This window comes from Rhinoderma darwinii, chromosome 12 (assembly GCF_050947455.1).
Source record: "Rhinoderma darwinii isolate aRhiDar2 chromosome 12, aRhiDar2.hap1, whole genome shotgun sequence".
In the NCBI taxonomy this organism is placed as follows: domain Eukaryota; kingdom Metazoa; phylum Chordata; class Amphibia; order Anura; family Rhinodermatidae; genus Rhinoderma; species Rhinoderma darwinii.
In genome coordinates this window covers 84,072,770-84,085,278 of record NC_134698.1, presented here as the reverse complement: position 1 = coordinate 84,085,278, position 12,509 = coordinate 84,072,770, and the positions used below count along the sequence as shown (strand labels likewise).

At 41.9% G+C, this 12,509-nt stretch overlaps 1 long non-coding RNA gene across 1 annotated transcript; it reads left to right on the top strand.

Annotated features, from left to right (window-relative positions):
- The first annotated feature begins 980 nt into the window (after positions 1-980).
- On the top strand, positions 981-11,587 carry LOC142664685 (uncharacterized). The gene is made up of 3 exons (XR_012851356.1): positions 981-1,965; positions 10,851-11,014; positions 11,447-11,587. It is a non-coding gene; the product is annotated as an uncharacterized LOC142664685 (long non-coding RNA).
- Positions 11,588-12,509: the final 922 nt, after the last annotated feature.

Here is a 12,509-nt window from a genome sequence, read left to right as displayed (position 1 = left end):
AAGAGACCAGACGCTTAGAAGGACTTGGGAGCTACACCTCTATATTTAAATAAATAAAACACAGATACGAGTAGGTATCCCTCAAACATCTCCTTTATGTTATTGTAAGGCATTTACTGAATATACGGTATTCACTCTTATGGAGTAAAGGGCATATTTGCCCTCATCCTCAGATTACATGACGGGGTTTGAACGCTGGATTAGAGCAGGTGCCTGGACATGCGCAGTAGGAATAGACAGACGCCGAGGTTTGCCATTGAGACACAGGAACTATGACTGTCAGGGATCTTCAGATAGTGAGTCATTAGTTAGAATATAAATGATATCACATGTTTGCATAATTTTGATTGATCAATTAAAGATGGGACATTGAATAGACGGGTCAGTGATTGGCTAGTTCTTAAATGTTTCTCACTATGCACTTGGCACTTTTTTTTCCCACTGTAGAGATGTTTGTTACATGTCTCTTATATTTTATATACATGTCTATTTATGATGTTATTCACTTGACAAATGTAATTATGTGATCTTATGGTACACCCTATTTAAACCTCATGTTACACATTGTTGGAACTGCTTGAGAAAGGTCCAGATTGGGACTGAAACGTTGCACTTTGCCATATGGGTGAATAAAAGCTTTTTCACTTTTTTTGATACCAAGACGTAGAGTGCTGCCTATTCTTTGAAATCCTATCTATCATTTATCTATCTATCTATCTATCTATCTATCTATCTATCTATCTATCTATCTATCTATCTATCTATCTATCTATCTATCTATCTATCTATCTATCTATCATTTATCTATCATCTAATAGCGACCACCGTGATTCTTACCCAACTTTCCCAGAAACAGATAAAACTGAAAACCAGCAGGATGGGTAGATGACATGTTTTGTCGTCTGAGTGGTTCATGTAATCACATTTCTGGAACATTTTTGTCCTGTTTTCATTGGCTCGATGATGATGATGATGATGATGATGATGATGATATGGCATTGATGGCATGAAGGACATTACATCACATGACTGCGGATCTAAACCTCTCACTGTGGGCAGAGCAGATGGCATCACCTTCCCTGTCTGTATAGGGAGAAGCATTCACAGAATGTGCAAATCATCCGAAAATAGTGGAGAGCCGCGGTCCCATGGTGGAATGAGTGGCTGCCATATTTCCTACCTGTAACCTAACCCAACTGTGCGCACCGTCTAATGTTACTGTGTGAGTGCTGCGCTCGCCTTTCCAGCGCGGCCCTCAGAAGGATCATAAAAGTTTCCCCTTAAAGAGAGAGGATCCAATTTCAGGCGCGGCCCAAACAGCTGACTCTCCGGCCCATCTGGAAGTAACTAACAGTAACTGCGCTGAAGACGCTACAAATGTAGTAATTCCCAATAAAATGTCCCACCTGCACGTTCTGCGAGGAGCGAGGAAGGTGCCATCACCGGGAATACAGAGATCTCTGTGTGTGAATGACTCCCGATGAATGAGCTTTATTCTTTCATTTCCCCAGAAAAAGTCATCGCCCGAAAATGTAACGTATAAACAGAGACATTATCCAAAGGCCAGAGAAAATATACAGAACACACTGCAACACACATTAATCCCATCTGCTACAGCCTGGAAACACATATACAAAGGGGGCGAGGGGGCTATATCAAGTGTCCCCCAAGAATAGTCTCATACAATTTATAATTATTAATTAGTTCAATTTGGAGCTAAACTAAATATCAGGGAATTACAAAGACAACAAATATCCAATATAACATGATTATTAGTACTGGGAGGAAGATAATAAATGGATGTGCGTGGAATTACCATCAGGAGAATACAGGTAACATTTATTTTCCATTAGATGACTGTACAATGACAGGAGTAAAAAAATGCCAATCACCAGAGCAAAGTATGTGCAAAAACGGAAAAAAGCAAAGAATGCTGGGAGATTTCGGCTCTGACGCTGCAAAATAGTGAGTACAGCTCTGGAGTATAATACAAGATATAACTCAGGATCAGTACAGGAGAAGTAATGTAATGTATGTACACAGTGACTCCACCAGCAGAATAGTGAGTGCAGCTCTGGAGTATAATACAGGATGTAACTCAGGATCAGTACAGGATAAGTAATGTATGTACAGAGTGACTCAACCAGCAGAATAGTGAGTGCAGCTCCTGAGTATAATACAGGATGTAACTCAGGATCAGTACAGGATAAGTAATGTAATGTATGTACACAGTGACTCCACCAGCAGAATAGTGAGTGCAGCTCTGGAGTATAATACAGGATGTAACTCAGGATCAGTACAGGATAAGTAATGTATGTGCACAGTGACTCCACCAGCAGAATAGTGAGTGCAGCTCTGGAGTATAATACAGGATATAACTACGGATCAGTACAGGATAAGTAATGTAATGTATGTACATAGGGACTCCACCAGCAGAATAGTGAGTGCAGCTCTGGAGTATAATACAGGATGTAACTCAGGATCAATACAGGATAAGTAATGTAATGTATGTACACAGTGACTCCACCAGCAGAATAGTGAGTGCAGCTCTGGAGTATAATACAGGATAAGTAATGTAATGCATATACACAGGGACTCCACCAGCAGAATAGTGAGTGCAGTTCTGGAGTATAATACAGGATGTAACTCAGGATCAGTACAGGATAAGTAATGTATGTGCACAGTGACTCCACCAGCAGAATTGTGAGTGCAGCTCTGGAGTATAATACAGGATATAACTCCGGATCAGTACAGGATAAGTAATGTAATGTACGTACACAGGGACTCCACCAGCAGAACAGTGAGTGCAGCTCTGGAGTATAATACAGGATATAACTCAGGATCAGTACAGGATAAGTAATGTGATGCATGTACACAGTGACTCCACCAGCAGAATAGTGAGTGCGGCTCTGGAGTATAATACATGATATAACTCAGGATCAGTACAGGATAAGTAATGTAATGTATGTACACAGTGACTCCACCAGCAGAATAGTGAGTGCAGCTCTGGGGTATAATACAGGATATAACTCAGGATCAGTACAGGATAAGTAATGTAATGTATGTACACAGTGACTCCACCAGCAGAATAGTGAGTGCAGCTCTGGAGTATAATACAGGATGTAACTCAGGATCAGTACAGGATAAGTAATGTAATGTATGTACAAACTGACTCCACCAGCAGAATAGTGAGTGCAGCTCTGGAGTATAATACAGGATATAACTCAGGATCAGTACAGGATAAGTAATGTAATGTATGTACACAGTGACTCCACCAGCAGAATAGTGAGTGCAGCTCTGGAGTATAATACAGGAGGTAACTCAGGATCAGTACAGGATAAGTAATGTATGTACACAGTGATTCCACCAGCAGAATAGTGAGTGCAGCTCTGGAGTATAATATATGTTTACTATGTAAAAAACTGCTTTATTTTGTAGATCATTAATTTAATTCTTGACACAAGCCATAACATGGTGACGTTGTAAATTCAGTTTCCTTCCTAAATCTAACATATAAACCATGTATCCAGTACAAGCACAAATCATTGTACTCCTGGGTCTGACCAGTAGTTGTTATATATGGAGCAATCTCTGCAGCAATAACAGTGTTGATTTGTCTGGTGTCCCCACTGTAGATATTTCTTATAATGTATCAGGATGAATTTGCAGGTTGGTGCCAACCCCTGGCCGCGCTCTGATGCCATTGCCCTGACTGGTGAGTGGCAGTAATTGTCTCCCTGAGTTATAAAGAAGCTGAATTATAGTTTTGCTGAGTGCAGAAAGTTTTATTCCTGCGCTCGGGAAGTTTTTCTTGCTGCTTAAGGTCAGTACATTTATTTCTGTGCTGCTCACGTTACCCAGTATTGTAAAACTGTAAGTTCATTGCGTTCATCCATCAAGAAACGGCCTTCATGTTATTGTCCCAGCTCCACAGAGCGGTTCTGAGCTCCTCAATGGCATTAATGAATCACTGTGAACTCTGCTGCTCTCATCCACTGGAGCAAACTTGTCCGGACCAACAGACTTTTATAAAGTTAGCAAAGACTAAAAAAGTTTCTAATTTATACCTATATCTGAGACTGTCAAAGAAAACGTCTGAATAACTGGCCGTCTCAATTCTCTTCCTGGGAATCCTGCAATACTCTGTGCTGCTGTGGACCTTGCCCCTTTCAATGTAACTTTCAAACTGAGACCTCCCACAAAATCAGTACACTTGTCTCCTGAAATACTTTGTGCTGCTGGCAGGACCCTGCTCTTCTACTGTTTAAATCTCTTCTACTCTGGTTCTTGGGAAGTTGCACATTGAATTACTGTTCTGTGCTAGAAACAGACTTTGCGGATTATTCAATAGAAGATTAAAGGAATTGGACTTAATATCACAGACCACTGAATTCCAAATATATAAATATAGAAAAATCATTGTGTCGTTTCCATCCTTTAAATTGTGAACAAACACATATGGCTGCCACAGAGGAGTCACCCATCCTTACCAAACATCAGAATGGCAAATTTGCTTATGAATCCACTGCAATATAAGGGGGGGGGGGGGGGACACTGCTGTATTACCGAAATACAGGACTCTGGAAAAGCCGGGTAATGAGCACTATGGGAGTTGTCATGGTGGCTATAATGGTTGTCACTCAGCTTTCCCAGAAGCAGATAGAGTCGAGTGACAAGAAGATGACGACTCAAGGACCAATAGTTTCAGTTTTTTATAATTTTAGGTTAATTTGCCTTAAGAGTGGGGACATCATTGGCGTCCATGAGCGTCATCCTCTCTGCCAGCGTTACACGTTGCGGATGAGCCCAGGACGCGGCGGTTATTTTTAGAACGCCTCGGCAATGTTTATTGAGCATTAATGTTGCTCTTGGTCGGATCCGCTGTGTCGCCTCCTGTCTTTGTCTAATGAGCAGAAGGCTCGGGGTCCACGCAGAAGACGGGGAGGTCACCGCAGGGTTCGTGCTCCGCAGACGGCTTGTCAGGAGTCTTCTCGTCACAACTGTAATTACTAATTTCCTTAATAGGATTTGATTGGACATTTCAGGTGCGTCCTGTCTCCACGGTCGACCAACATTCTCCTCCATTAACTGATAACTTAAATTTGCTTGTGATTTTCCAGGTAACAATTATCTACTGCCGAGTCCAGAAGCCAAAGGCTAAAACACTTTATTAACCTTAAGAACTCAGGAAGTTTCCCACTTCACTTCACTGTAACAACAACGCCTGATAATAGGTCATTTTCGCAGAATTTCAGTTTTTGGCTCAAAAATCGTTACCTTATAGTCAAGTTTTCAACTTCCAATATGGCTGGAACACTTCTGATGCGAGATTGTCCATTGTAAGTGCTGAGAAGTGGAGAGGGTTCACATAGTTTAGGCTTGAACATAAATATAAAGAACAGTGAGTGCAATCAATGTCAGCCAAAAATAACCATATCAATAGGCTTAAGGAAAGAGTCAAAATCCGAGGAGCACAACCAATAATACAACACACAATATCAAACAATTTTATCAATGGAATCAAAATGCAACATTTAAAACATTGAAAGAATAAACTTTTGTCAATATATTTTGTATCCAGTTATATATAAAACTAATCTCCATAAACAGCAAAGTCACTGTGTACATACATTACATCACTTATCCTGTACTGATCCTGAGTTACATCCTGTATTATACTCCAGAGCTGCACTCACTATTCTGCTGGTGGAGTCACTGTGTACATACATTACATTACTTATCCTGTACTGATCCTGAGTTACATCCTGTATTATACCCCAGAGCTGCACTCACTATTCTGCTGGTGGAGTCACTGTGTACATACATTACATTACTTATCCTGTACTTATCCTGAGTTACATCCTGTATTATACTCCAGAGCTGCGCTCACTATTCTACTGGAGGAGTCACTGTGTACATACATTACATTACTTATCCTGTACTGATCCTGAGTTACATTCTGTATTATACTCCAGAGCTGCACTCACTATTCTGCTGGTGGAGTCACTGTGTACATACATTACATTACTTATCCTGTACTGATCCTGAGTTACATTCTGTATTATACTCCAGAGCTGCACTCACTATTCTGCTGGTGGAGTCACTGTGTACATACATTACATTACTTATCCTGTACTGATCCTGAGTTACATTCTGTATTGTACTCCAGAGCTGCACTCACTATTCTGCTGGTGGAGTCACTGTGTACATACATTACATTACTTATCCTGTACTTATCCTGAGTTACATCCTGTATTATACCCTAGAGCTGCACTCACTATTCTGCTGGTGGAGTCACTGTGTACATACATTACATCACTTATCCTGTACTGATCCTGAGTTACATCCTGTATTATACTCCAGAGCTGCACTCACTATTCTGCTGGTGGATTCACTGTGTACATACATTACATTACTTATCCTGTACTAATCCTGAGTTACATCCAGTATTATACTCCAGAGCTGCACTCACTATTCTGCTGGTGGAGACACTGTGTACATACGTTACATTACTTATCCTGTACTGATCCTGAGTTACATCCTGTATTATACTCCAGAGCAGCACTCACTATTCTGCTGGTGGAGTCACTGTGTACATACATTACTTATCCTGTACTGATCCTGAGTTACATCCTGTATTATACTCCAGAGCTGCACTCACTATTCTGCTGGTGGAGTCACTGTGTACATACATTACATCACTTATCCTGTACTGATCCTTAGTTACATCCTGTATTATACTCCAGAGCAGCACTCACTATTCTGCTGGTGGAGTCACTGTGTACATACATTACTTATCCTGTACTGATCCTGAGTTACATCCTGTATTATACTCCAGAGCTGCACTCACTATTCTGCTGGTGGAGTCACTGTGTACATACATTACATTACTTATCCTGTACTGATCCTGAGTTACATCCTGTATTATACTCCAGAGCAGCACTCACTATTCTGCTGGTGGAGTCACTGTGTACATACATTACATCACTTATCCTGTACTGATCCTGAGTTACATCCTGTATTATACTCCAGAGCTGCACTCACTATTCTGCTGGTGGAGTCACTGTGTACATACATTACTTATCCTGTACTGATCCTGAGTTACATCCTGTATTATACTCCAGAGCTGCACTCACTATTCTGCTGGTGGAGTCACTGTGTACATACATTACATTACTTATCCTGTACTGATCCTGAGTCTGCATTATACTCCAGAGCTGCACTCACTATTCTGCTGGTGGAGTCACTGTGTATATACATTACATTACTTATCCTGAACTGATCCTGAGTTACATCCTGCATTATACTCCAGAGCTGCACTCGCTATTCTGCTGGTGGAGTCACTGTGTACATACATTACATCACTTATCCTGTACTGATCCGGAGTTACATCCTGTATTATACTCCAGAGCTGCACTCACTATTCTGCTGGTGGAGTCACTGTGTACATACATTACTTATCCTGTACTGATCCTGAGTTACATCCTGTATTATACCCCAGAGCTGCACTCACTATTCTGCCGGTGGACTCACTGTACATACATTACATTACTTATGCTGTACTGATCCTGAGTTATATCCTGTATTATACTCCAGAACTGCACTCACTAGTCTGCTGGTGGAGTCACTGTGTACATACATTACATTACTTGTCCTGTACTGATCCTGAGTTACATCCTGTATTATACTCCAGAGCTGCACTCACTATTCTGCTGGTGGAGTCACTGTGTACATACATTACATTACTTATCCTGTACTGATCCTGAGTCTGCATTATACTCCAGAGCTGCACTCACTATTCTGCTGGTGGAGTCACTGTGTATATACATTACATTACTTATCCTGAACTGATCCTGAGTTACATCCTGCATTATACTCCAGAGCTGCACTCGCTATTCTGCTGGTGGAGTCACTGTGTACATACATTACATCACTTATCCTGTACTGATCCGGAGTTACATCCTGTATTATACTCCAGAGCTGCACTCACTATTCTGCTGGTGGAGTCACTGTGTACATACATTACTTATCCTGTACTGATCCTGAGTTACATCCTGTATTATACCCCAGAGCTGCACTCACTATTCTGCCGGTGGACTCACTGTACATACATTACATTACTTATGCTGTACTGATCCTGAGTTATATCCTGTATTATACTCCAGAACTGCACTCACTAGTCTGCTGGTGGAGTCACTGTGTACATACATTACATTACTTGTCCTGTACTGATCCTGAGTTACATCCTGTATTATACTCCAGAGCTGCACTCACTATTCTGCTGGTGGAGTCACTGTGTACATACATTATATTACTTATCCTGTACTGATCCTGAGTTACATCCTGCATTATACTCCAGAGCTGCACTCGCTATTCTGCTGGTGGAGTCACTGTGTACATACATTACATCACTTATCCTGTACTGATCCGGAGTTACATCCTGTATTATACTCCAGAGCTGCACTCACTATTCTGCTGGTGGAGTCACTGTGTACATACTTTACTTATCCTGTACTGATCCTGAGTTACATCCTGTATTATACTCCAGAGCTGCACTCACTATTCTGCAGGAGACACTGTGTACATACATTACATTAATTATCTTCAGTTACATCCCCACTATTCATTCCGTACTATACTCCAGAGCTGTATTCTATATGTTACCTGTATAAATAGGTTCAAAGGTTATCGGAGCTGTCTCTAAGTCATATAAGTTGAATTGATTTACTGACCTTAATAGCGCTGTTTTTCGTTTATTCCTGGACTCCACTCCCCATTCCAGGTATATAGCCCCTCTTGTTTTGATTGCCTAAATGCTAATTTGCTGTAGTTAGTGAACAGGGCGAGAACTATTCCCAAGCCTGCTGATTGTTCAGTATAAGGCCGGATTCACACGAGCGTGTGCGCGCGCAAAATATGCGGCGTTTTGCACGCGCAAATGGTACTTAACAGCTCTGTGTGTCATCCCTGTATGATGCGTGGCTACGTGATTTTCGCGCAGCCGCCATCATTATGATACTCTGTATGTTTGTAACACGTGGTGCTTTTCTGTTTTCATTCATAGTTTTTACTGCTGTTGCGCGAATCACGCTTGTCCCACGGAAGTGCTTCCATGTGGTGCGCGTGATTTTCACGCACACATTGACTTCAATGGGTCTGTGATGCGAGAAAACCGCAGAAATATAGGACATGTCGGGAGTTTTACGCAGCGGACTCACGCTGCACAAAAATCACTGACTGTCTGCACGGCCCCATTGACTAGCATATGTCCGTGCGAGACACATGAAAATCACATGCGTTGCACGGACATATTTTCCATTCATCTGAATAAGCCCTCAGAGGCAGGGAAGCGAGCTCCCCCCCGTTGGCTAACTACAGCAAATTGGCATATAGGGATACATCACAACAGTCGGCCATATCTCTGGAATGGGGGGGGGGGGGTCCAGGAATAAATGAAAAACAGCGCTGGAATCAGGGAGACGGCGCTACTCAGATCAGATAACCAGTTCAACGTTTATGTCCTAGTGACAGCTCCACTTTAGATGAAATGAGAAAAAACTCGCAGTGAGGTGGAACCCGATAGAGGATTTTATTGTATTTTCAGATTTCATGAACTTTCTGTACAATTAGTTTATAGGCCAATAATCCAGAATGTCTGATAATCCAGAATGTCTGATAATCCAGAATGTCTGATAATCCAGCTCTCATGTGACTGTCTATGACAAACTATAGGAATGTGACTTTACATATAAGGGGTGAGGTCTGGCTTTTAAATATTAGGATCATTTTTATAATTATTGTAAATTGAAATGATAATTATTCGGGTGTCACTGTAGAGACGTTTTGTTTCCCCAAATCTGTGTGACGTGAAGGAAGGAGAGACGGACGTGGCTAATGTCCCCGGATTGTGCATTCAGATGACAGCCTGGAGCTCCACCTGCCATGCAGCCCCAAATCTTGAGGAATTATGGTCATTTACGGCAGGGTCAGCAGTGTCTGCGCTCAACCTTCAAGGCCCCCGCGTTCACGGCTGCGTTTTTACCAGTGATAGATGAATTCACTCATTCTGAGCTCGCCGTGTGATGAGACTTTCTAAATTCACCTGCAGCTTCTTTTTCCAATATGTCACAGGCTGTCGGCAGGTGACCTTCTAATATTCCACCGCGCAGAACACCCGGTGGACGCCACTTCTCAGAATAGGGAGGGGGGGGGCGAGGTTTGATGGGAAAGAGGCGACTGTGGAGCCAATGATTTAAAGGAACATTGCGGAAAATATGTTATGACCGGCATGTCAAACCCCAGTCTTAAACTAATGTACATTGGTGGAAAATGCAACAAATATATTAAGCAGTGCACACCTCTTAATATATTTGGCACATCTTTGGTGCTCCATGCAACAGAAAAGCAAATATGCACCTGCAATGAGCATAATTCACGCTAATTTCTGGGGTAAATTATGAAAAATCTTTCATTTTGGCAGAGACCCCACCCCTTCTGCTAAACCCCACCCCTTTCCTCAACACTTTATGAAAGTAAAAAGTGGCATAAAACTGTTCATGTATTCCCCCCCTTTGTACGTAAAATTTGTAATGGATGCTGGTGGGATGTGATCCCCTTCCGACAGTGAGTTAGTGAACCGGCACAGAAACATACAGAGATACAGACAGATACTTAGTGGGTTGAGATCCTCTGGGGAGGGGTTTGCTGTTATTGGAGGCTCCGCCCCTGCTGTAGACGACAACCAGACATTGCAGCAATCACTTTGCATTGTATAGTAGAACTAAGCCCAGCACTGCAGGAGCAGGGACTGACTTTTACCAAAATTAGATCATTTAAATTCTCTTTTCCAGCCTGGTCCACATGAACTCGCCGCCATCTATCTCTCCGTAAGCTGCCGCCTTTACTCGCTCGTTACCGGGCTAATAATTACCAGTGATCGTTACTTATTATCGAGGCTGCTGTTGTATCTTAAGCAGAGATTAATGTTGTGTGACCTCTTCAGCTGACGAGCGAGGTAATCACTGCAATCAATGAAGTCATTTATATATAATGCACATATAGACACCCCCTTATACTGTATATAACGACAACCCCGTATACTGTATATAATGACACCCCCTTATACTGTATATAACGACACCCACATATACTGTGTATATATATATTGACACCCCCTTATACTGTATATAATGATACCCCCTTATACTGTATATAATGACACCCACATATACTGTATAGAAATATATATAATGACACCCCCGTATACACATATATATATATATACATATAGACACCCCTTTATCCTGTATATAAAGACACCCTCGTATACTATATACATATATTTATATATGTATGTATATACCTTACCTCCCCACCCACCCCCCTGACTAACCCTGCCGCTCTTGTACATAAAACCTCAGAGAAGCTGATCCTGTTCTGTGTTCAGGTGGATTAATATTATGCAGATGGAAACAAGGAGACGGGTTTATTTTGGTGGCTTTTGAAGATGCAGGAACATAGGAGCGCAGACACCTGTCACAACTTCCCTCCCCGCATCGTTATCTCACATGAAACGCCTGATCCAACAAAGACGATAACAACTCGAGCTGCGGATTTACAACTCAAAACCTTCAAATAAACACATTCCAGCCATTCCGTGAGCGCAGGGAGCGCAGGATTTATTCTTTATCGTCATGTTTTCCATATTGTAGATAATTATAGCACAAAGCTCCCGGTATCAGCAATGATAAAATAAGACCGCCACCATATTACATCCTGCCTGCAGAACATCGCACCCACCAGAGGACGCGACTCCAGGGGCTCATCCTCCAGGGCTCTCCTATATGCTGCATCGTATATTCTATTATTATGGAACGCAAAAACTCAACGACGTGTCGGCCGAACGTGTGACAGACCCCATCAGAGAGTCATCCGCTGCTCGGTCACTTTATCGTGAGGTTGTCGCCTGCTGGACCACGTGGTTGTGAACAGAGATGAGGGAATCGATTCTACAATGATGGAATTTGGTTAGAATTCACCAAAAATTTTAACAAAATCTGAAACATTTGAAGTTTGCGGTGCACAAATTGTGGCAAAATGGTGACTGCCATATTACAGATTAGAAAAAGATGAATGACCTTGGACGGGCTTCCCCATAATTCACTCCGGTTATCCCTCCCTCTAGCACAGCCAATCACGAGGGGTTTAGGTGGATGACATCACTAATGCTGGATGGCATTAAAAAGTCTAAAAGGTGTTGGATACAGTCCTAGAAGACATCAGAGAGTCAGACACCAGTATTCAGGACAATCGGGCACTTGAGACGGAATCAAATCGCGATGGCCAATTTGACCAAATCGGACCGGGAAAGAAATTTTGTGAAATCCACTCATCTCTAGATGCAATCCCTATAAAGTTATATAGTTCATATTCTAATGCTCTGGTCACCCAATCCTTAACCTTAAAACCCTGACTCTTCTAACCCCAACTCTAATCTAGTTCTCCTATAC